General features: G+C 40.3%; 1 long non-coding RNA gene across 3 annotated transcripts; it reads left to right on the top strand.

Moving 5' to 3' along the window:
• Positions 1–116: 116 nt before the first annotated feature.
• Positions 117–26686, top strand: LOC121969774. 3 transcript variants are annotated; one of them, XR_006108648.1, is made up of 6 exons: positions 117–923; positions 1020–1096; positions 1317–1412; positions 1489–1555; positions 10016–10091; positions 26392–26686. It is a non-coding gene; the product is annotated as an uncharacterized LOC121969774 (long non-coding RNA). The 3 variants fall into 3 exon arrangements; XR_006108647.1 differs by having other exon boundaries at positions 117–1412; XR_006108649.1 differs by lacking the exon at positions 10016–10091 and having other exon boundaries at positions 117–1412.
• Positions 26687–27158: the final 472 nt, after the last annotated feature.

Here is a 27158-nt window from a genome sequence, read left to right as displayed (position 1 = left end):
AATAATAAATATTATTTGAGAAATAATTTTATTAAATTTTTTGGGAATTTTATTTTCTTTTTTATTTAAACAGAGTCTGTATAAGATGTTTAAGGGGATGAATATGTTAGGCACAGAGAAAGCCACTTGTGATTATAACTATCAAGTGGGAGTTAATTGAGAATTAACTTAGGGTTAGGTTGATTACCCTAAGTATAAAAGCTTGCTACAGTAACCTAAAGCATTACGTTGATCTCGTTTCTCTTCCCTTACTATGTTCCCTGCTTATTGCATCTTCGCCATCTCGATCGTGTTGGCACCGTGCGATCATTGTTGGCTAAGCCTTCTCCTCTATCGATCGCCTGAGCCAACCAACCACACTCCCTAGATCGTCACCCCGTGCAAACAGATCTTCGGCCAAGAGGGGAGATTCGAGCCTTAGCCTTGATCTCCCATCGCCGCATCCCTGCGCATCATGTCTCTGATCTTCGATTTGCACTACTTCGGCCAACCTCTTACTCCACTCCCCATTGTCACCCGATTGCATCAGATCCCTACTTGACACCACCGCTCGATCGTGCCGGTGCCACATGGTCGCCGCCCTTTTCCTTTGCCTTGGCTCACCACCATCCTTCTTCGTTGCCTTCGAGCCGGTGCCCTAGTGTTGTCGATGTCCTTTCCTCTACCTCGGCTCGTCACCACAGCACCATAGAGACATTCGGATTCTGTCTGTGAGGAAGTGTGGATCCGGCTTAGGGGTAAGTTGCCGGTGCCACATGGTCGCCGCCCTTTTCCTTTGCCTTGGCTCACCACCATCCTTCTTCGTTGCCTTCGAGTCGGTGCCCTAGTGTTGTCGATGTCCTTTCCTCTACCTCGGCTCGTCACCACAGCACCATAGAGACATTCGGATTCTGTCTGTGAGGAAGTGTGGATCCGGCTTAGGGGTAAGTTGTTAGCTAAAGGTTGTAGAATAAGAGTTAGAGTTTAATTCTTAGATGTGGATGTATTGATTGTAAATTTGGGTGTTGGAATTGGAGCAGCAGTTTCACCTTCTCCAGGCATCAATTTTGACAGTGAGTTTCTCTAGGGGAGAATCATTGGCTGAGGTATCAACCCGGTGAGTCGTTGACATTGATCTATGTTTAGCTTAACCTATTTTGATTATAGAAGAGTTAGGGCTAGTTAGTCCACTTTGATTGTGAAATTATTAAGAGTAATTAACTCAATTGGATCGTGGAATGATTAGGGAATGTAGTTATGATCAATTATGAATGAGGTCAGATTTAGAGATGATGCATATATAAACCCTAATATAGTAAGTTTATGATATGATTAAGGTTTAATTGAGGACCTAATTTAATCAAATCACTTGGATGGATTAAGCTAAGGTTGGGTTAGCTCCGATTCGATCAATAAAGGAGAATTAACCCAAGGTAAATAATAATTTGGTATTAGCTATTGGATGTATGATGGAAATTAGCTAAATTGCTTATTATTATGTGTTTGCAGGAGTTTAGATTCGAGGCGAGTATCTTGATGTGGAAATTGTTTGACATGATCTAAAGATAAAAGACGGGTATTTTTTCCTTGGCCTCTATAGTTCATTGAACTTAGTGCATGATTATTTTTTATTCATGGATTAAGTTGTTTTACCTTAAATCTATTCATTTTATCCTACTTGATACTTACCTGCTTGACCTTAGAGATGATCTAGTTAATATTTATATAGTTTTAACTTTGGATATCTATACTCTGTAGAGTTTACACATGTATGGTATACACTAAGAGATACTATATTGATTGACTATATGCATGTAACGTGTATACGTGTATGGTGTACACTATAGGAGTTAATCTGATTGATTACCTATATGGTGTTACGTAACCACATGGGTGAGTTGTATGATAAGTGTCGCATTATACCTCTTGTTGGACCCTGTGATTATTTTGGTGTGATCAACCAAGTTAAGTTAGGTCCTGTTTTGGTTTGATCCTTGTGTCTAAGTGTGCAGGAGGAGCTTAGGAGCATAAGAAGTCGAGCGGAAGACGCAGTTAGCGAGAAGGATGGCACGGGAAGGGAGCCGAAGGGCTCGGTGTATCTGAGGGACGAGGTGCTGCGAAAGTGTACACCGATGGACGAGAAGAACGTATGCGATGTTCGAGGGATGAGAAGCCGGAGCGGAAGCCTGCTCGAGGAGAAGGCTGGAAATTGGGTTCGATTGAGCCCTATTTCGGTTGGCCGCATCACCCAGGCGATCGAAGCAGCAGAAGAGCGAAAGAAGCTGATGAAGACTGCTGGAGGCGCCCTCAACGGAGTTGAAGGTGCCTCCAAGGCGCCTGCGCATCTCTGCTACCTTCAGGCAGAAGGCGCCTCCCATGATCATGGAAGGCACCCTCCGCAAGCATGGAAGGCACCCTCCATGAGCATGGAAAGCTCCTTCAACTAGGAAAACTGACTGTTGCCAAGGGATAAAACTCTATCCCTTGGCACCTCGCTAGAGGCACCCTCCAAGCCCTTTGGAGGCACCCTCAAGGTACGGATAGGATTTCCAAAAGCTATAAAAAGGCCCATGGAACTAAGAAATAGAATAACTTCTGTAATCACTTTCTTAATTATTTATGAGCTTTCAGTATATATAAAAGGTTTCTCCGCCTTCAGAGAAGGAGATTCGTAGTGAGCTTTTCAACTGCATTGGATTAACAACTAACTAGGTTATAACCAAGTAAATAGTGACCTTTTACTTATTTCTTTAAGTTGTTAATTCTATTTTTAATTGCGTTTCTAGTCTAAGTCCAAGGATCGAGAAGGGGTTTTATTTTTCTATTTCAGGCAATTCAACCCCCTCTTGCCGACCCTGCTGCGCCAACAAGTGGTATCAAAGCCCAACTACCTCAGAAGGACTAACCACCGCCTGAAACATCAAAAATCAAAGACGATGGTCGGACCAACAATCTACCACCAAATTAAAATTCGAGGGAGAATTTACATCATGGAAGAAACGAATGGAGGTATTCTTCAAAACCAATTTTAAAATATTGCTAATAATTAAATATGATTTTGTAGCTCCAACCTCCCCCCCCCCAAGGAGAAGAAAAAGAAGAATATCAGTGGACCAAGAAGGAGCAAGCAGACTTCGTAGTAAATGGACAAGCCATGTTCCACCTACTCAGCGTACTTCCACCCCAGGAAGTAAATCGAATCGGAGATTACAACTCAGCAAAGGAACTTTGGGAGAATTTCCTGGAACTACACGAAGGAACTTCCGAAACAAAACTTGCGAGATGGGACGTGCTCCGGAATCAACTGATGAACCTCCGGATGGAAGAAGGAGAGTCAGTAGTACAACTATATGGAAGACTCAAGGAGCTAATCACCGGATTATCAAATCTCGGAGAAACGGTAACGAATTAGGACGCACAAAGGTATGCATTAAATGCGTTCCAAGAACACCGAAATGGACATCTATAGTAGACTCCTACTATATCTTAAAGGATCTCGAGGTAAGTACACTAGACAATCTCTTTTCCGTTTTTGAATTACACGAATCTCGGTGTGCAGGGCAAAAGAGACCGAGCCAGAACATTGTCCTAAAGGCAAGAACGAATGATTCCGACTCCGAAAAATCAATTGATGAAGACGAAGCTGCCCTAATGGTAAGAAGGTTCACTAAGTTTATTCAATCTAATAAATTTAAATCGCAGACGAATAAGGATTATTAAAGCAAAAGGAAAGTCCGCTGTTACAACTGCAATGCAGAATGACACATCAAGGATGAATGCCCTAAACTAAAGAAGAATGAAAAGGAAAAGTACAAAAGACCAACATCGTCCAAACACAAGAATCTGAAGGCTACATGGGATGAATCATCATCCTCTGAGTCCGAGGTTGCGGCCTTCTTAGGACTAGCTCTAATGGTCAACTATCAAGTAGAAGATGAAACCAGCTCAGAGATGAACATTGATGAAGGGGGAGGGTCATCAGAAGAAAGCAGTGATGAAGGGGGAGCATCAGAAATTGAGATAAGTAAGGTACGTTCTCTATCTCCCAAGCAGTCTTTTAGCTTTATCAAAATTCTTTCTAAAGATTTAGTGAAGCTAGAAAAGAAAAATGTTGAGTTAAAATTGAACTTAGCTAAGACATGCCCCTTAGAATTATTTAACAATTTAAAGTTAGAAAATGATAAATTGAAAATGCAAATCAAAAGTTTGAAAAAAGGTGCATGCTTAAAACCAAATAACTTTCAAAAATCAAAATTTAGAATTTATAGAAGGTTAAATTGGCACATTAGAAAATATCAGGGACAACTTAGAAGAATTCCTAAAGAATATGTACCCCTTAGATTCTTAGCTAACCCAGTAGGTGGAAGGCGCCTCCCATGAGCATGGAAGGCACCCTCCGTAAGCATGGAAAGCACCCTCCGTAAGCATGGAAGGTGTTGGAACCCCAAGGTTATTTTGCTGTGATCAACAAGTTAAGTTAGGTCCTGTGTGTTTTTAACATTGTGTCTAAGTGTGCAGGAGCTTAGGAGCACAGATAGTCGAGCGGAAGACGCAGCTAGCGAGAAAGACAGCACGCGGTGCGTCCGAGGGATGAGGCGCTGCAGAAGAGTACACCGACAGACGAGAAGGAAGCGTGCAGTGGTTCCGAGGGACGAGAAGCCGGAGCGGAAGACTGCTCGAGGAGCAAGAGACGCAGCTAGCGAGAAGGTCGACATGGGGTGCGACCGAGAGACAAAGACTGCGGATGAGTACGCTAGCGGAAGAGAAGGAAGCACGCGGCGATTCCGAGGGATGAGAAGCCGGAGTGGAAGCCTGCTCGAGAAGACCGGAAGTTGGATTCGGGTGAGCCCTATTCCGGATGGCAGAGATCACCCAAGCGAGCGAAAGACTCGATCTAAGGCGAACGGAGTCGAAGCAAAAGACCCGGGCTGAAAAAAGTCAGCGGGGTTGACTTTCCCAGCCGGGGCGCCCGGAACCCTTCCAGGCGCTCGGAGTTGACTTTTTGACCAGATAGTGTCAATCGTGATCTGAATGTTGGAGGATAAAGTTTTATTCACCCCAAGGCACCCGGAACCCCTTCGGGGTGCCCCGACCAAGGTTATAAATACAGCCTTGGTCCAGAAGTTTTTCAACAACTTAGAAATTGTAACTCCAACACTTGTACGCTCAATCTCTAGATTAGCTTTTTTTTTTTTTTGCGCTTTCATTGTTGTAAGAGGCTTCTCCGCCTGAAGGAGATATTCTAGTGCGTTCCACTCCTTGGATTAACAACCTCACCGATTGTAACCAAGTAAACATCTGGTGCCTCTTTCTTTTCTGTTTTAATTTATTACTTTTCCATTTTACGCAAGTGTTCTGTTGAAAGTTCGAGAAAGAGTTGTGCTTTTGTTTTTTGCAGGCTATTCAACCCCCCCCCCCTTCTAGCCGGCCGCAACGGTCCAACAAGTGGTATCAGAGCCAAGGCGCTTCAGGAGGACTAACCACAAAACGAAGCAACGAGATAATGGTTGGACCAAGCATCTATCCGCCGAAGTTCGAAGGGGAATTCGCTATTTGGAAAAAGCTAATGCAAGTATTCTTTAAAATCGATTTTGATTTAATGTTAATTATGGAGTTCGATTTTACAGCACCAGAAGGTAAGGAGAAATACCATTGGACAAAGAAGGAGCAGGTCGACTATATGGCAAACGGCAAAGCAGAGTACCATCTGCTAAGCGTTCTTCCGCCACAAGAAGTCAACCGAATCGGCAACTACGACTCCATGAAGGAACTTTGGGAAAATTTTCTTGAGCTACACGAAGGAGCATCTAAAGCAAAGCTCGCAAAATAGGATTTACTCCGCAACCAACTCACTAGCCTGCGACTTGGGGAAGACGAGACAGTTGCGCATCTGCACTCAAGGATAAAGGAAATCATCACCGGACTTTCGAATCTCGGAGAGACGGTAAGTAACCGAGATTCGCTAAGGTACACACTAAATTCCTTTCTTAGAAATTCAAAATGGGCATTACTAGTAGATGTCTTTTATATTTCAAAAGACTTAGAAAAAATTACATTAGAAGAATTCTTTTCTACATTTGAAGTGCATGAATCAAGATGTGCAAGTACGAAGGAGCCCAAGAACAACGTCGCCCTCAAAGCATCGAGAGACGAATCTGAGTCGAAGTCTTCTCTCGATGACGAGGAAATGATAATGATGGTAAGACGGTTAAAAAAACTTTGTAAATCTAGAACCTCTAACCATCCGCAGGGTAAAAAGAAAAGGATGATCTGCTGCTACCACTGCAACGAAGAAGGGCACGTCAAGAACAACTGCCCCAAGCTAAAGAACAAGGACAAGGATAAAGGTAAAAAGCCTATAAAAAACGTAAGGTCCTAAAGGAGACGTGGGACGATACATCATCCAAATCAAAAGTTGAGGCGTTCTCCGGGCTCACTTTAATAGCGAGTCATCAAGACGACGACTGCGAGTCAAGTTCTTCCGAAATGAGCATCGATGGAGGGGGAGCCACGTCGGAATATAGCAGTAGTTCAGGGGGAGACACAGACAACGAGGTCGACAAGGTAAGTGAGGTACGATCTCTTCCTCCCGATAAACTCTTTAAATTCGTTAAATTATTAACAAAAGATTGCTGCAAATTAGAAAAAGAAAATAAAAATTTAAAAGTAATACTAGCTAAATCTTGCCCTCTAGAAGATTTAGACAAATCAAAATTAGAAAATGAAAAATTAAAATCAGAAAATAATAATTTGAAAATACAAATAGATAGTCTAAAAAATAAAACATACTTTAGAAAATACAACAATTTAAATTGATATTTTTGATATCATAAGGGATAGATTGGAAATATTTCAAAGAAAAATATCCCTAAGAAATTCCTAGTCAACCCAGTAGGCTGGAACCTATATTAGGTTCCAAAGTCCTATCTCACTTGAACTTGAACTAATTAGATTTAGAGTTTTCAGCGAGAAAATTAGACATTAAAATTTCTTTATGAGGCTTTGTCTAAGGAAGTGTTTGTTACTCCAATAACCAAGAAGGCCTAGTGCCTCGTTACGACCTGAAAGCCAAAATATTGAAATAAAAATATTTAATTAACTTTCTGATTAAAACATTAAGGTGGAAATTTAATAATGCTTTAAAAAGTTTTTAAACATTTTTTAAAAATTTTACAAATTTTTTTGAAATTTTCTTTGTGCGTAAAACTTATACTTAAAGTTAAAAGTCTTTCTGAAATTAGAAAATATGCTTAAATCTTTACTTAGAAAATTTTTTAAAAATATTTTTGTAAAATTTCTTAAGTCAGAATTTAATTTTTTTTTACTTAAAGTTTTTTTTTAACTTAAATCATTTTTACTAAAAATTATTACAAATTCTCTAACTTAGAATTTATTCAACTTAGAATCTTTGTTAGGAAAGTTAGAAAATTTTTTTAAAACCCTTAGATTTTTTTTCGGAACCCCATTTTTTTTATGTGATCAAAGGGGGAGAAGGAAAAGTATAAGTATAGGGGGAGGTAGACCAAAATTTAAATTTTCTATCTTTTTGCACTTTATTACAAAATTAGTTAGTTTATTTTTTATGTCTATTTTCCCTAGCTTAACTTGGGTTGCTCACATCAAAAAAGGGGAGATTGTTGGAACCCCAAGGTTGTTTTGGTGTGATCAACTAGTTAAGTTAGGTCTTGTGTGTTTTTAACCTTGTGTCTAAGTGTGCAGGAGCTTAGGAGCACAGGTAGTCGAGCGGAAGACGCAGCTAGCGAGAAGGACGGCACGCGGTGCATCCGAGGGACAAGGCGCTGCGGAAGAGTACACTGGCAGATGAGAAGGAAGCGTGCGGTGGTTCCGAGGGATCAGAAGCCGGAGCGGAAGACTGCTCGAGGAGCAAGAGATGCAGCTAGCGAGAAGGTCGGCACAAGGTGCGACCGAGGGACGAAGACTGCGGATGAGTATGCTGGTGGACGAGAAGGAAGCACGCGGCGATTCCGAGGAACGAGAAGCCGGAGCGAAAGCCTGCTCAAGAAGACCAGAAGTTGGGTTGGGGTGATCCCTATTTCGGATGGCAGAGATCACCCAAGAGAGCGGAAGACTCGATCTGAGGCAAACGGAGCCGGAGCAGAAGACCCCGACTGGAAAAAGTCAACGAGGTTGACTTTCCCAGTCGGGGCGCCCGGACCCCTCCCGGGCGTCCGGAGTTGACTTTTTGATCAAATCGCGTCAATTGCGATCTGAACGTTGGGGGATAAAGTTTTATCCCCCAAGACGCCCAGAACCCCTTCGGGGCGCCCCGACCAAGGCTATAAATACAGCCTTGGTTCAGAAGCTTTTCAACAACTTAGAAATTGTAACTCCAACACTTGTACGCTCAATCTCTAGATTAGCTTCTTTCTTTTTGCGCTTTCATTGCTATAAGGGGCTTCTCCGCCTGAAGGAGATATTCTAGTGTGTTCCACTCCTTGAATTAACAACCTCCCCGGTTGTAACCAAGTAAACATCTGGTGCCTCTTTCTTTTCTGTTTTAATTTATTGCTTTTTCATTTTATGCAAGTGTTCTGTTGAAAGTTCGAGAAAGGGTTATGCTTTTATTTTTTGCAGGCTATTCAACCCCCCTTCTAGCCAGCCATAATGGTCCAATAGAAGGCACCCTCCGTAAGCATGGAAGGAGCCTTGGACCAAGAAAACTGACCATGTCCAAGGGATAAAACTTTATCCCTTGGCGCCTCGCTGGAGATGCCCTCCAAGCCCTTTGGAGATGCCCTCAAGCTACAGATAGGATTTCCAGGAGTTATAAAAAGGCCCCTAGAGCTAGGAAATAGAACAACAACTTCTATAATCACTTTCCTAGCTATTTATGAGCTTTCAGTATGTGTAAAAGGCTTCTCTGTCTTCAGAGAAGGAGATTCTTAGTGAACTTTTCAATCGCCTTGGATTAACAACTAATTAGGTTGTAACCAAGTAAATAGTGGCCTTTTACTTATTTCTTTAAGTTGTTAATTCTGTTTTTAATTGTGTTTCTAGTTTAAGTCCAAGGATCGGGAAGGGGTTTTATTTTTCTATTTTAGGAAATTCACTCACCTCTTGCCGACCCCACTGCGCTAACACCTCATGTGTTATTTGTAGATACTTGTTGAGTCTATGCATATATATATTGATGGATCATGTTTCGGGTTATATCTATGTTATTTGTGCACACATGTCTGATGTGTTTATTAGAAGAATATGGTTGATTGAATCTATGTTATGTGTGCACGCATGTCTGATGTGTCTATTGGAAGTATCAAGTCGATTAAACCTATATTGGGTGTGTACATAGATTTGGTGTGTACTATTAGAAGTATCATGATGATTATACCTATGTTTTAGGGTACGTACATGTCTGGTGTTGTTACTTAGTGTATTTGTTGATTAGTAGATTCCTATTAGATATATTCGAACATATAGACTTAGGTGATTGATAAATCATGTACTGAAAGTACTTTTGTGGATTGAGATGTTGCATTGATGATGATCGTGTCGGTATCATGATTATTTACATCATGTCCATCATTGCAATGCATGTTGACAACCAAAGTCTCCCTTGTGGTTGAGAGAGTTGTCAGTTATTTTTAGCTGCCCATTCGACCACTCAAGAAGACTGGTAGCTTAGATTGGAGCTTGTCCTATTGTGCCCGCTCGACCATTTTGAGTAATGGTAGTTGGAGTCATGCAGGCAGTGACCTCTCATTGTTATGTAGCTAGATAGCTACTCTACATCTTGCCCATCTCAACCATTCAGCTGTAGTGGTAGCTGGAGATGCATGCAGTCGTCATAGTCCTGCCCATTTGGTCACTTAGATGTAGTGGCGGCTATGACTGGAGTGTAGGAGTGACGGATACATGCTCATATGCATATAATGCACGGTGCATCTTTTAGAGATATATTTACATTTGCTTGTAATTGTTGCATTTTCTTGAGATATGATTGTTGTATATAATTACCATGCTTCATACATGTTTATTTATCATACATGTAAATACTGTCAGTTATATTACTCAGGTATTACGAGCATATATGTTGTTGATCTCTAGTGAGTTTACTGATCATTCTATCAGATGTGTTAGATCCAGATTAGGTATGTGCTTTCATTATGTCAATTATGATTATGTTATATATGATCATGTTCTTATTTCCCAATTGAGACTGTATACTTTGATCGCCATGTTTTATATTGACCATGCACTATCTTGTCTATTACTCGCTGAGTCATCCGGACTCAACACCCCTTTTATGTTTTATGTTTTTCAAGTAACCTGTAGATGTTGTAGAGTCACTTGGAGTATCCTATTTACCGATCCCACGTCACATCTAAGGATGATCTTTGCTTTCTTTCATTTCTTTGAATTTGTATGTACTTAACATTATAATAATTTTGGTGTGAACTTGATGTTTATCCTTGTGGCTACTTTTGTCATTTCTGATGGTTATTGTGTAAAGTCTAGCCGACTAGTAGTCTATCACATTTGGTTTATGGGGTTCCCTTATATCTTCCATTGTATTTTATTTGTTTTCAACCATGTGATCTACTTATTATACTATTTTTTATTCCAACTGTGTGGACTGCGTATATAACTACGTGGTTGTTGATCTAGCCGTGTGGGATGTATATTAAACTATGTGGTTGTGTTTTATTCTAGTCGTGTGAGTTGTATGTTATTATACTTGTACAACCATATGACTATGTATCCAGATTCCATATATTGTCATTGGGGGGGGGGGGGAGGATATTGCCCATTTTCTGGACAAGGACTCCCTTGGGGCGTGACAGGTCATGTGCGAGGGGGAGGAAGTTGAATATCATAAATTATAAGTTTGGTTACTTGTGGGTTACTTTTGAGTAAACACATTGGAATTAAGAACAATAACAACAAAAACAAACTCAAGCAATGCATCATAGAAAAAGACACCACAAACATAAAACACAGATTTGATGTGGTTCACAACTCCTACTCTACGATCCTAGAGTACTCACCAAATATTTCACTAATTTTTTTTAGCCTTGATCGAGGTAGAAGAACCCTTTAATTTTAGTCTTATCAAATGATTTAGATTTTAAGGAGCAAAAGACTCATAAAAAATATAATATTTTTCTCCGAGATCAAGATCTGGATCTTTTGGATCTATGAAGCTCTGATCTGTTCATTATGATAAATCCAGTTAGCCTCATTGACTAGTCTTGGAAGAGACCGGCCCGATCTTAAGGACTTTTTTCATTGGCCACTAGGGTAAATCAGGAAGCGTGTAGGATAGGTAGCCCAGAAGCCCAACATCCTTTGGTTGCGCGCCACATTTAGAGAAAAAATTTATACAAATATGCCATAGCTGGTCTGATCCAATCATTATGGTCATAGACGAAATGAACGAGAAACAATAGATCTAGATTTTCTCATTGGAAAACTTAAGGAAATATCCGAGCAAGAACGTAACAAGAGTTAGCCAAGAATTTTTTTTAGAAGTTGTTGCCTATGCGATTGCCATAGGTACTTTCATATATTTCATCATCAGTCGATTGAACTATCGATTGTTCACCTTCATCTTATCATATCAAGCTAATTCTGGGTGAGTCAAAATCTTCAACATCATCATTGGATTTTGTCTACAATTGACTACATTCTGTTGGAGCAATCTAGTGACCATAGATTTTGATGTTTGGGTATAAGTTTAAGTTAGGATTATTGTTGTAATTTGATATGCATTGTGAGTGTGCAGAATATAGGTACAACAAGGAAAGTCCAAGTGTGATCTTGGCAAAGGAGAAAAGTCCAAGGATGAGTCTTGGCAGTGTAAGCCCAAGCATGTAGTCTTGGCAACGTAAGTCCAAGTGTGACTTGGCAATGGATGAAGTCCTAGAGGCGCGACCTCTTGGCAAAGGAAGACCCGACAATAATAACAAGGCCGATGGAAACTTCAGAAGGCAAGACGTGAAGGATGGGGAGGCATCCGAGGGACGCAAGGCTGATGGAGGAGGCTAGAAGGCTAAGTCTAGCTTGGTCGGGCGAGGATGAGTGCTGAGCAAATGTACTCGGGGGTCAAATCCTAGACTCTAGGGTTTTACTGTAGCAGTACTGTAGTGTCACTGTAGCAGTCGACTGCATGTTTTAGCAGTCGACTGGGTGCGAACAGAATGATTCTGTTCGTTCGGTCAGTGTGGAGCAGTCGACTGCATGTTTTGGCAGTCGACTGGTATCGAGACGTTGGGATGTAACAGTCGAATTTCCATAGAGGGCAGTCGACTACTAGTTTTGCAGTCGACTAGTAGGCAGGGTTTTCTAACTTGTAGCCTATACAACCAAGCATTGGAAGCTTGGTTAAGATTGACGAAATTAGTGGTGGTTAACCCTAATTAGAGTCTCCTAGTGCCCAAGTGATCTAGCGTATTTGTATAAGGTTGTGGCCAGATTTTTCTACCCACAAGGAGCTACACGAGCTAGCCAGAGGTTTTCCAGACAGTCATCCACCGACAGATCAGGATCGTCCACCTTACAGACTGCCGTGGAGTAGAAGTTCATCTCCGAATCACGTTACACAATATGTCATTGGGTTTGCTTCTTGTTTATTATTTTTTAGGGTTAGCTTTCCTTTTGTTTGTTAGTATTTTTGTTTCCGTTGTGCACTAACAAGCTTAGGAATCGACGATTTGGGTGAGACGCTATTCACCCCCCTCTAGCAGACGTCAAGGTCCCAACACATACTTCTCTAGTTAACTATGTTGTTGAACAGTCGACTTCCACATTCGACTTTCAAACTTTCTATTTTGCTTGAAATTCAGCGGTTGACTAAACGAGTTGATTGTTCCAAATTCTTTTTTTTTTTTTGAGAAATCATCAACCAATGATATGGAGAATAGGAGAGACCTTTCAGTAGGGCCCGAGGCGCCAATGGGCCTGCCTAGGTGGAAGTTAAAGTCCAAGGGGGACTCACTTAGGGCTCTACTAATCTCCTGATCAGCCCCGTCGATCGGATGACTCTCTATGAGTCTCATTCACCGGTTTGGAGTGGACTCTTTCGGGGCTTTGCTCCCCCTCTCCTAATCGGCCTTGCCGATCAGATGACTCTCACCGGACTCACTTGGGGCTTTGCTCGTCTCTTGATCGACCCTACCGATAGGATTGCTCTCACTGGACTCACTTGGGCCTCTGCTCCTCCTCTCCCGATTGGCCCTTACAATCAGATGACTCCCTATGAGCCCCATTCCCGGCTTGGATCAGACTTGCTCGGAGCTCTGCTCTCCCTCTCCTGATTTGCCATACCGATCAAACGACTCTCTATGATCCTCATTCCCGGCTCTGATTGGACTTGCACAGGGCTCTGCTCCCCCTCTCTTGATCGGCCCTGCCGATCGGACATGCCATAAAGGGAGCAACATGGGCTTGCTATCCCTACCCATAAAACTCTACCCGCTTTTCGGGGATATTGCTATGCCCCATTTAGGCTACATATACAAATGAACTCTCTAAGTAGCATCTTCTAGCTAACAATCTAACAACCCAAATAGCCCTAGCCCCAAAGTCCATCTTTTACCATAATAAAACATGTGGGTTTGTTAGAGAGTCAAAAAATCATATTAGTATACAAATATGCAATACACGCAATATATGCCACATACTCTCCCCATGCATATGATGTGACTATTGCTTAAAGTATAAGCATGGTGATGAGACTTAATAACTAATAGTAGGATAATACCACATTAGACACATTATAAAAGGGGTTCTTCTTCACTGTGTAGATATGCACGTGCACGTCTACATACTTGTCTTCATTTTCCTCCTTTGCGTCACCATTGTTTTCTAACTTGATCGTTCGAGTAGCTAATCTAGGGATCCCTCCTTGGCATGCTTACTAATATAGATCACATCATTGAGTTCTTGATTGATTGTTCATAGATCACAAAGGTTTCATAGGTAGGCGTTTCATAGAGTTCTTGAAGCAAGTCAACTTTCACGCCACATCATTGGTGGTCCACTCTCCATAGCTTCCCGACGAGATCAAATTTGGTGTTGTCTGTGGGAACCTCTTTGCCTAATTTGGAATACGAAGATGGATGATGCCAGAAAAGTAATAGTAACTTTGTCACAAGAGGACCTCAATTTTCTTATACTAGCAAAGGCATATACACTAGCTCAAAAACAACAAGCAACGATTCCTTCCCCTTCAAAAGCACCCATTTCTTCGGCCATGTCATCTAAAGGATTGTCGATGATGGACGAGCGGGCTAAACTTAAGCACCCCATGGAGTTTCCCAAAGCCTTAATGTGAATACCCATAGAAGATTGTACTGAAGCTTGTTGGATCGAAAGCGCTAGAGGGGGGTGAATAGTGCTCGTGGCTTTCACGATTTTCGAATTTGTAAAACTATCGAGTTATAAAGCAGCGGAATAAAATAAAGAACACACACAAAAGCACACCAAGATTTACTTGGTTCGGAGCCTAGGGCGACTCCTACTCCAAGGCTCACGCTCGTTGAACGTTTACGGTGGGCAACAACTATAATTCATAAAGTCTATTACCAGCTAAGTACAAATTAACTATAAATGAACTTTAAACAGACAACAGAAAAATGGAAATTGAAGCTTCGGGCCATCGGGATGTTGTTGCAGCACTTCCGGATTGTTGTTCGCTCTCCACAAGTGTACAGAAATATCGCAAGTAATATAAAAGATTATCGTATCCACAGGGACTGGAATAAGCACTAGAAATATTTCAACACGAGTTAGCTAAACAACTAATTAATTGGTTTCCAAAAGCTAAATGTAACTAATGAAAAGTAAACATAAGAATGAAAGATAACAAACAAGATTATGGGCTATGATAAAGGAATGTTCTAGGAGTTTTGGTTTCTTTGTAAGATTCCTCAATATAAATGATCTACCAAATCCTATTTCTCAATTGTCCAACATTTATAGAAGGTTGCCGGTTCTCTCTTGCAATAGACAACCGGCCTAGGACTGAAATCTATACCTAAATGTAATCAAGTTGATATGAACTTATGTTGTACTTACACGGGCTTGTTCCTATCACGAAGATCCCTCGGATGATCAACACAAGATCATACTCCTCAACCCATAAGATATAAAGATTAATCCCTAAATCTATCCTACCCTCTTGAATTGTCCTCCTTTTCCCTAAATCTTATCCCTCAAGCGTCCTTACACGGGCTTGCACCTTTCGCGTGCTTCCCTCGAAAAAACGAGTGGGGGATAATCTTTAAAAGATCCATAGGACATTCAAACAATCAATCAAGAATGTGAATTAGGTCCATATCACAACAATACATTCAAGATCAAATTGATACAAACAAGACAATATCATAGAAACAAGGAAATGACAAATCCACAAGAGTTTACATCAATTCATCATACAAATACTCCCTCATCCTAAAACAAGATATCTACTCCATGAATCGAAGAGAGAAATCTGAAAATATAGAGATTACAAGCATTTCTTGATCCCCCAATTCAAAAAGAGGAGAGAAAGAAAACTTATCTAAGATGACGCTTGGTCTTCGGATCCTATCCACGCTCCTCAGAGTCGATTCCGCTGAAGATCCGCCTTTAGATCACGAAGAAATCCTCCCAAGAATGGAGGAAAAGCCCCAAATCTCTCTCTCTCCCAAGGGGGAGAAGATCCCCTTTCAAATCTTGAAGAAGGGTTTAAATAGAGGTGAGGTTTGGGCGCCACACGGCCCCATGGCATAGCCGTGTGAGGTTCACACGGCCCTGCCCATTCTCCTCTTTGCCAGCCTTGCACGGCCGTGTGTGAGACACGGCCGTGGCAAACATCTCCAATATCCCCTTCACACGGCCATGTAGATCTACACGGCTTGAACTGCATCTGTCTCTGGAAACCTGGCATGGCCGTGTGGTGCACACGGCCAGAGCTCTCTTGTTTACTGGAAACCCTGCACAGCCATGTAGTGCACACGGCCAGAGCCTTCTTGGTCTCTGGAAACTTCACACGGCCATGTAGATCTACACGGCCATGTAAGGTTTAAGCTCTGGATTGCTTCATATCTTGACACAGCCGTGTGAGGTTCACACGGCCGAGCCTACTTCCTTTCCTGTTGCTGCCACACGACCTCTGATCTCCACACGGCTTGAGCACCCCTCTGTGGCATGGCCGTGTCTGGTACACGGCCGGGTGCTTTCTCCCCTTACTTACTTATAGGTTTGGCCTTGAACATGAAATCTTCACCAAATTTGACTCCTGTGTACAAAAAATGCACAAAAACAGATCTCCGAACAAAGAGAGTAAATATGCTAAAAAGGAAAGCTGAAAGTATGAAAATGCATAGATCAGACATGCTCAAAGTATGTGAATGTACGTCAAAACATGCCAATAAATGTATACAATCTACGCACATCAATTGTCTCATAGGCAGCTTGCAGCGTGAGGATTGCTTAGAATTTGATGTTTCAAGCTGCTGGTCGAAGTCCCCTTTTAAACAGTGTTGGAGGCGCCTCCAAGCCTGTCCGAGGCGCCTCCAAGCCTGTCCGAGGCGCCTCCAGGCCGCCGATTCGCACGCATGGATTAGCTCTGATCTGGTCGCACCTTATCCCACTGAAGGCGCCTCCAAGCTGCTCCAAGGCGCCTCCAACTCCTGGTCCAAGGCGCCTCAAGCGTCTCTGGGCAGCTGGCTTCGGCTAGCACCCGAGGCGCCTCCAAGCCCCATGGAGGCACCTCGAACATTGTTCATCTGAGGTCTAAGTTGCTCCTTTGTTCCTGCAAATTGTGTTAGTCTTAAACACAAACCCTGCAAAACAAAATTAGCACATAAATAATATGATAAATATACTTGACAGTCATCGAACTGTCCGGGTCTGACTTTGGATTTCCTACCAAAAACCCTAGGTCGACCCAACGCCTACTGTTCCCTCTACGGGGAACGCGTCCTCACCTACTCCACTCAGGAGATTTACCTGATGCCAGTGCGATCCTCCAGATCGACTGGACTTTTACTCAGTGTTCGTGGCTTCCAGACTTTCTGCTGGACTTCCACTTCCCGGCTGGTCCAGTCTTTCACCTGGTTCGCGACACCAGGACTTTCCACCTAGGGTTACCCCCCTAGGACTTTTGCCTGAAGCTCTCGACCCGCCAAGATTTTCCGCATAGGGTTATCACCCCCTATGACCTAGGGTTACCACCCCCTAGGGTTTTCCACCTGCCTAACCGCAGCTAGGACTTTCCTGAAACGCTCAATCAAGTGCATTAAATCACAACACAACTTAACTTTGAATTCCTTTGTCATTATCAAAACAACGGTCAATCGTCGGATGCTTCCCGCACCAACAAAGCTGAGTGGTGTCAAGAGTCCTCTACTAGGGATTCACCGCCTCATGACCCGAAGCGCGACAAGACTCCCATAGTTGTTACCTCACCTAAACATTTGGAGTTTCCTTTCTTACGAGAGGTTTTAGAGGACAAGTTGTTGTTATGCAACCATAAGTGCACGGTTTCATCATTAGTAATAAAAGATATCAAACCTACAGGGACTGATTACAATCACTAGAAATGTCTCACGAAGAATTAGCTAAACAATCGGCTAAGATAGGAAATGTATTAAGTAAAAAAATAAGGCAAAGAAATAGAAAAGTAAATGGGAAACTTGGTTTTTGCGAGTATTCTAGGAATTCAGTTTCATTATGATATTCATCAATGCAACATGGTTCACCAATTCATATCCTCAATTAACATGTATTTGTAGGAAGTTGTCGGTTCTCTCCTGCAGAAGACAACCGATAAGGGACCTAGATCGACATCACTAGAAACTAATTAGTGGGATCTGCTTGTCACTAGTGTTGGTGCGAGAAGCATCCGACGATCGAACCTAAGTTTTGATAATGACAAAAGATTCAAAGTTAAGTTTATTTGTGATCTGATGTGTTTGAATGAGTTTGCAGGAAAATCCCTAAGGTATTTTAGGCAAAAGTCCTAGCTGCGATTAGGCAGGTGGAAAACCCTAGGGGAAGGTAACCCTAGGTCCTAGGGGGTGGTAACCCTAGGTGGAAAGTATTGACGGGTCGAAGCTTCGACAAAAATCCTAAGGGGCGGTAACCCTAGGTGGAAAGTCCTGGCGTCGCGAACCAGGTGGAAGTCTGGACGGGTCATGGAGTGAACGTCCAGCATGAAGATCGGAAGACTCAAGCGCCGAGCAAAGGTCCAGTTGGTCTGGAGGATTAACTGGCAACAGGTATACTCTCCTGAGCGGAGTAGGTGAGGACGCGTTCCCCAGTGAGGGAACATTAAGCGTCGGTTCAACCTAGAGTTTCTACGAAACTCAAAGTCAGAATCGGACAGTCGGAGGCTGTCGCATTTCTTATATTCTATATTGTTTTATGCCTGGACTAACTTTGTTTTGTAGAAAATAAAGTTGCTGGAGAAAGCAAGTTCGGGTACCGGAACTGATCCGGGCGCCCCCAGCTAGTCCGGGAGCTCGAAGTTGGTCCGAGCGCTCGGAACCCAAAATCTATCGGGAAGCTGACGTGGCACACGTGGAGTGGCCGAGCCACGTGGTCTTGGCGCCCAAAGGGGGGGTTTCCGAGTGCCCGGAACAGTTTATTTAAGGAGCCTCGACCAGAAGCTGCAAAACAACTCAACGATCAACTCTTGCTTCTTCGAGCTGCTCAGAAAACGCCTCCACGATGCCCAAAAGCTCCGACGACAATCCTTTTAGAAGAATTTCTCTCAAGAGTCGTCGATATTGTTTTCATTTCAAGTTCTTTTGTACTTCAATTGTAATCCCTTGTAATCTTTCGATTGATTAGTATTTGTCCATCGAAAGCACTCTTACGTGCTGGCCTTGGAGTAGGAGTTGCCATATGCTCTGAACCAAGTAAAAAAACTTGGTGTCTTTGTTCTTTGTGTTTGTCTTTATTTTCATTCCGCTGCGTATTTAATTTGAGATTTCCGAAACGAATGAAAAGTGAAAGCCACAAGTGCTATCCACCCCCCTCTAGCCCTTTTCGAACCAACAATTGATATCAGAGCAGGGTCACTTCAATTTGGTGCAACCACCAGTCAAGCATATTTTCGTGGTAATTTTCAGAGTTTCAGAATCGATCGGAATCAATAGAATTGCCGCCTTCCGATCTAATTTTATCGCAATCGTATTTTTTCTCAAAGCCGGTGCAACACCACTCGAGTTCGTATTTTTTTCTTCTTCTTCCCGCACTACTAAACCAAGACCAAGTCTTGGAATAAATTTTTTGTTTTCTTTGTGTGCTAGATCTAAATGGCCCATCAAGAAGGTTATAGTACAGCCCGACCACCGCTCTTCTCTGGGGAATACTTCGGCTACTGGAAGGGTCGAATGGAGTCCTACCTCCAAACTCAGTTTGAGGTATGGATGATCATCAAGATCGATATCTCGCTCCCACATGACGACGGAGGAAAACTAGTTTTGTGCGAGAACTGGGACACAACCATAATAAAGAAAGTAGAAGCCAATGCAAAAGCAACGTGTATCCTCTAATGTGGACTAACGAAGGAGAAGCTGAACCACGTCGACCCGTTCTCGAGCGCCAAAGAATTGTGGGAAAAGATGATCGAGTTGCACGAGGGCACGCCCGACACAAAGGTAAGTAAGAGGGATCTCATTTTTAATAAACTATATAACATTAAAATGCAGGAAGGTGAGACGGCTAGCCAGCTTCATGCCCGAATACAAGATCTGCTCAACGGACTCCACGAAATCGGACAGAAAGTGGAGAACCGTGACATCCTATGGTATGCCCTAAATGCTTTTCCGAGGAATACCTTGTGGGCATCCATGGTAGATGCTTACAAGGTATCCAAGGATCTATCTTTAATTAAACTTGACAAATTATTTGCTGAATTTGAATTGCATGAACAAATTAATGTTCGATCAATCAAGAAGGGTATAGCTTTGATTGCAGGTACAAGCAGAACGCGTAAACCAAAAGCAAGATGCAGAATCGAACCGGAGTCAAAAGAAGAACCTGACTCAGATGATGATGACTACAAGATCACAGTCGAACTCATCAACTTGGTAAGAAAGCTCTACAAAAAGAAGAAGGGCTTCAACAAGAAGGTGATCTAGTCCAAGGAAGTTCAACCAAGTTCAAAGATGAAGTTCGAAGTAACCTGCTACAGCTGCAACCAAAAGGGGCATATCAAAGTCAACTGCCCAAATCAAAAGGTTGCAAAGAAGCAAAGAAAGAAGAAAGCTCTAAAGGTAACTTGGGATGAGTCCTCATCACAAGAGTCCGATGAAGAGCTCGAACAGACGAGTTTCCTTGCACTGACGGCCTGGGATCAAATCGACGAATTGGAGACCGAGAGCGAATCGGAAGCTGAGTCTGAACGAAGCCACAGATCCGTATCCGTTTCTGAACGGCCTAACCCCGATGTAAGTATTTCTTGATTACATAACCTAGTCAATTATCTCATGCGTAAATTAGCTAAATCTAATGTTCGGATCAAATCACCTCTAAAGGAGGTAACAACCCTTAAAGAAGTGATTGACTCGAATCCTTGATTAGACCTATTCAGACTGAAACCTCAACTCAAGTCTAAAAGCTTGAGGAATAGAATTCCAGCCTGAAAACTCAAGTTAAGGATTTGAAGATCATGTTGGAATGATTTATACTGGGTTCCAAGAATCTTGATTTGATTCTTGGAAAACAGAAGGTCGTATATAATCGATCCGGACTAGGATTTAGAACAAAAAGGAAATATCGTTCATATCTATCACTTGTTAACAGACCAAATAGAAAGATAGTCCAAGCATGGGTACCTAAGTCCAACTTGGTCAATCAAGTTGGACTTGGTCAATATTGGGTCCCCAAGGATCAAGTACATTACCTTGATAGACCATATCGAGGCTATGATCCAGGGGGAGCCAATAGAAAACCTGTTCTTAAAATTGTTTGATGATTGCTTTTACTGTTTTTATAAAAAAGCTTAGATTAGGCTAGATTAAGGACCTAAGCGTAATTTACACTTGACCAATTGAACCTAGGGGTTTTAAAAAGAAAATTAAATATATAATTTCTTTGAAAGGCTCTGTCTAGAAGTGGTGGATGATCTCATACCCAAGAAGGCTTAGTGACTCGCCACAACCTGGGAGCTAATCTTTGAAATATATATTTAATTGACTAATTGGAAAACCTAAGTTTAACTCAAATGTAAATTAACCCTTAGACATAATCTAAATCTAAAGATAACCATCTTATAAAAATACATAAGGTTCCCTGCTTGATAATTTAGATCGGGTGAGATGGATTTAGGATGAACTTAGTAGAATTTAATTAAACTCAATTCAATACAATTTAAACATTAATTCAGTCTAATCAACGTAATTAAACAAATTTAACTTAATTAAAACATAACTTAATCAATAACTTAATTTAAAATTATTTTACAACTACTTAATCAAATTAACTAATTAATTAACTTAATCAAATTAACTAATTAATAAACTTAATCAAATTAACTAATCAAATTAACTAAATTAACTTAATCAAATTAACTAAGCTAACCTAATTAATTTAACTAAATCTAATTCATAACCTAAACCTGAATAAACCATCTCACAATCACACATAGGAATACCATGTTTGACCATCTAGACTGGGTGAGATGGAACATTAAGGAGTGATTCAATCAAACTATCTCTTGAATCCATTAAATTGACTCAAATCAAATACTTTATGTGTAGGAACATAAAGATTTGGATCAATGGATGCTAGATAATGGATGCTCCATGCAAATGACTGGAGATAGATTGAAATTCACTAAGCTGAAACTCAAGAACCTAGGGTAAGTTGCTTTCGACAATGACGGAACCCTTAAGATAATCGGAACAGGTAATATCCAGTTAAGTTCCGATTTCTATATTCGAAAAGTTCTACTGGTTGATCAATTCAATTTTAATTTACTTAGTATTAGTTAGTTGTGTGACTCGGGATATTTAGTCACATTTTCAAAATTTGAGTGCTTAATTAAAAATATTGAAAATCCTGAAATCACACTTAAGGGAATTAGGAAAAAGAATATTTATACAATTGACCTACCATCCTCTTCACTAACATGTCTATTGACACAACAAGAAGAAACTGAGTTGTAGTATAGGAGACTGGGTTACACTCATACTAGACTCATTTCAAAAATGAGTCAAAATGGCTTAGTTAGAGGTCTGCCCAAACTAAAATTTATAGAAAACTCAATTTGTAATGCTTGTCAACATGGTAAACAAAACAAGTCAACTCACAAGTTAACCAACTTAAGTAGAACTAATTTGATACTTAAGCACCTACATTTAGACTGTTTGATTCACATGGAGCCAAGTCACTAAGCAAAAATCAATATTGCTTAGTCATAATCGATGATTACTCAAGATTTACTTGGGTAAAATTTCTAAAAACCAAAGATGAAACCTATGAGATTTTTAAAACCTTTTGTAAAGTAATAGAAAAATGGAAAAGACACTCAAATAAAAATAATTAGAAGTGACCATGAGTGAGAATTTGAAAACCACAAATTTATTGATTTTTGTAAAATTAATGGATATAAACACGAATATCATGCCCTAGAACCCCCAACAAAATGGTCTAGTAGAACATAAAAATAGAACCCTACAAGAAGCTGCTAGAACCATGTTGAATGAATTTAATTTATCTAATCCATTCTGGGCTGAAGCAATTAATACAGCCTATTATATACAAAATAGAATTTTAATTAATAAATTTCAAAATAAAACACCATATAAAATGTATTATAATAAAATTCCAAACTTAAACTATTCAAAGGTGCTTGGGTGTAAAGTTTTCACTCTAAATACCAAAGACTACCTAGGGAAATTTACATCAAAATAAACTCCAGGAATCTTTTTAAGGTACTCTACAACCAGTAAAGCATATAGAGTTTATAACAAAAACACCCTAAAAGTTGAAGAAACAATAAATGCAATTTTCAATGAAGAGAATAATCTTTCCAATGTAATAAATGAAAATATTAACTCAAGAAATATAGAAGATGATGAAGAAATTCAACCTATACCTAGTGAATTACAAGAACCAGTTACTAACCCAAATATAAGACCAACAAGAACAAGTACCAATCACCCATCCGACTAAATTTTGGGTGACCCTGTAACACCCACAAATTTTTATAAGTACATGAGTATTATTTCCATTAGAGCATGGAAATAAATAGAAATAATAAGAGAAAAAGAGGACTAAGAAACAAAATAAAAATAAATGGTAAGAGGTGGAGGCCAAGGATTGAACCTTGAACCTCCCACAAATAATGGAGGAAGACTAATGATATAATCACCACTAGGATAATGAGTAACATATGGATAGGAAGGAATAAAAGTGGTAGTTAAAGGAGAGAAGAAAAATAAAGCAAAGAGCAAGAGAAAACCAAATTTCCTACCTCTTCTTCCTCTTGGTTAAGAGAAGGAACAAGAAGAAGGCAAGTTGCCTTCCTCACCTTTCCCTCTTCTCATTTTCGTGAGAATCAAGAGAAGAGACATGGGAGAGTTAAGAGAGGGAATTAATGAAGGCATAAATTCCCCTCATGGTGAATAAATGGAAAATGAGAAAGGAAATCTCTCATTTTCTCCTTCTTCCTCCTCCTTCCTCCTTTTCCTTTCTCCACCGAGACCAAGGACTCCCCCATCTCCTTGATCCGAACACTAAGCTCAGTTCCTCTTTAAGAAAAGTAAATCTAGAGAGGACACCTACAAGACCTATCCTTTTCAAGCAAGAAAAACAAGAAGAAGAAGCTATCTCCTTCCTTGGCTCCTAGGATATTTTTCTCCTTAAGAAAAACCACAAGCGAAAGGATGTAAGTTCCCCTCACCTATGGTACAATAGCTAAATGATTGTCATGTAAATATATTTCTTAAAAACCTATGTTTGTTTCAAGAGGGTTTCGGCCAAAGCAAAAAGAAAGGTTTAAAGAACTTTGAAAAAAAAAACCAACTAGGTATGTTCATGATGGTTGTTATGATATGTATCTTATGGTAAGGGGACTAAACTAATATTTTCATGCTAGAATGTTTGGTTAGAACATAAGTTTATGAACTTAGATTTTTGGCCAAGCAAGAACAAAAGAACTAGGAGAGCTTTAAACCTAAATCAAGCATGCTCTCTTGTCCTTATGATATGTACCTTAGGGTAAAAGGTATTATTAATGTTTTCTTTCCACTTGTATGTTGATTTGAACTTGATTTTCATCTTCATGAACATTCGGCCATGATAGAGTTGAGGGCCTAGAAGGGCTTAAAACCCAACCCTAAGCATGCTATGATTCTCATAAGACAAGATATGAAGCTAATATGTTATGTCATGATCTTATGTTAAGTTGAACTATATTTTTATGCATATGATGATTCGGCCATGTTGAGGCTTGAGCCCTAGGAAAGTTTAAATCAAGTCTAAGATACTCATGACCTTCTTGATGAAAAGATATGAAATAAATTGATGTTCTTATGTTGCTTGTTGCATAGAAACTTGAATTCTTGCTCTATAGCTCTCGGCCACACTTGCTTTTAAGACCTAGGATGCTTAAATTCTAAACTAAGTGGTCCATGTTATTCCTTGTAATGAATACTAAGAAAGTTATTATGGTCTTCATGCTCTTATGCCACTAGAAACCTAATCCCCATGCTTAACAAGGTTCGGTCACATTAGGTTAAAGGGCTTGAGAGCTTGAAACTTGGACTAAGAGTACTTATGGTGCTTCTCATGATATGTACTGAGATATTGGTATGAAGTTCAACCTTTTCATGTTACTTGTAACCTAGAAACATGTTGCTAGGGTTTCGGCCATGTTAGGGTTAAAGGCTTAGAGAACTTGGAACCAAAATCAAACATGCTCAAGTTGTTCTTATGAAATATGATGTGGCCATTGTTAGGTTTTTTTTTTCATGCTTGTATGTTGCTTATAACCCAAAAATGAGGCTTAATGGGTTTCGGCCATGATATGAAAAAGAACCTAGAAAGCTTAGAACCTATACCAAACATGCTTAAGATGTTCCTTATGTTCTAAAAAATGTTAAATGTTTAGGGTTCACATGCTCTTTTGTTGCTTGCTAACCTAAGCCATCTCTACATGTTTCGGCCACCACTTGTTACTAAGGTTAGAGACCTAATTATGTTCTTTCGATGAACTTCACATGCAATGCTTTATGATATGATAAGAGTATGACATGCTGTGATGTTTATTTGTTATGTTAGGTCCTATTCATGATATGTTATGAGCTTAATTTCATGATATGTTGTGTGCTCAATTTCATGATATGCTGTGTGCTCAAATTCATGATATGCTGTGTGCTCAAATTCATGATATGCTATGTGCTTAAACTCATGATATGCTATGTGCTCAAATTCATGATATGCTATGTGTCATGATATGCTATGTGCCTAAACTCATGATATGTTATGTGCTCAAATTCATGATATGCTATGTGCCTAAACTCATGATATGCTATGTGCTCAATGTCATGATATGCTGTGTGCTCAAATTCATGATAGGTTGTGTGCTTAATTATGCATGTGATCATGATATGCTGTGTGCTCAAGTTCATGATATGCTGTGTGCTCAAATATACATGCTTTAAGCTATGCCTAAAGAGTTGCTTCCCTATAAGTGGGATCAAGAGCACTCTTCATGACATGAATATGACATGAGTGATATGGACTATGTAGATATGACATGCTATTTTACTTTTAAGGCTTGTACCAAGGGTGAGCTCCATAAGCGCCCCGGGATCGATGGACTAAGAAACGGGCCTCGTTAGGGATGGGCTCCTAAGTGCCCCTAGGTCGATGGATTAAGAAACGGGCCTAGTATATGTATGCCTTGTAGGGTTCAAGACTTGCTACCTTGGACCTACTAGGACGCACGCATTTATGTACGTGGTACAAGCCGGAATCCCCTCTTATGTTGAGATTATGTTTAAGTATGTATGCTAATAGTTTTCAAAAGACATGTTGCATATGTTTTCATGATGCATGTTTAAGAATACACCTTGCATATACCTTATGATTATGCCATGATATTTATGATAACGTTATGATATGTCAAGGTGCATTTGATGATCATGTTATGCTATGCCATGATACCTTATGTTTATGCCATGATGGTTATGATGATGCTTATGACATGTATGATGTTTATGTTATGCTATGTCATGATACCTTATGTTTATGCTATGATGTTTATGATGATGCTTATGACATGTATGATGATTATGTTGTGATTATGCCATGATATGCTATATGATATGAAGAAATTATCTACATGTGATATGACTTGTGTTTTAATATGCTATACGGTTTTTTTTGTGAGTAGGAAAGGAACTTACTGAGCCATGAGTGCTCACAGCTTACTTTCTTGTACTACAGATAAGGGCAAGGGATGGATGAACTAGGGGAGCAGCAGGAGGGGCTAGAAGGACATGTGTGGCAGTGATCTGGCTAAGGATAAAGAAAATACCTGCTTACACTAAATAAGAATTATGCCTAGTTTTATGTCATTTACTTTATAACTTCATGACATTTTACTTTGTGTTGAGTATCATGACTCGAAAACAATATTAAGTATGCTATGTGGTTTATGTGATTAGATGATTAGTCATGGTGAATTTTAAAGTCATGAAAAGGTTATAAATGTTACGAATAAGACTTCCGCTGTAATAAGTAAGTAAGTATGGTAAAGTAACCCCCGTGGCCTTAGCAGGAGGGGCGGGGCATTACAGACCCAACTCTAGGAGTCAGAACTAGATCATCTTATAGAAACCTAAGTCAAATAGCCCTTATTTCTAAAATTGAATCCAAAACTCTAGACGAAGCCTTAGCAATGCAAAAGGAGTTAGCTCAATTTAAAAGAAATCAAGTCTGGAAACTAGTACCTAAACCCATTAACAAAACCATAATTATCACTAAATAGGATTTAGAAATAAATTGGATGATAAAGGTGACATAATAATGAACAAAGCCAGGTTAGTAGAAAAAGGGTCCAACCAAGTAGAAGGGTTAGACTATGATGAAACCTATGCACCTGTAGCCAAACTCGAATCTATTAGGATGCTGCTGGCCTATACAGCACACAAAGGATTCAAGTTATACCAAATGAATGTGAAATCTGCATTCTTAAATGGGTTCATCAAGGA

Source organism: Zingiber officinale, chromosome 4A, assembly GCF_018446385.1.
Source record: "Zingiber officinale cultivar Zhangliang chromosome 4A, Zo_v1.1, whole genome shotgun sequence".
Lineage (NCBI taxonomy): Eukaryota > Viridiplantae > Streptophyta > Magnoliopsida > Zingiberales > Zingiberaceae > Zingiber > Zingiber officinale.
The sequence above is the reverse complement of the archived record's forward strand: the minus strand, read 5'-3'. Positions and strand labels throughout refer to the sequence as shown.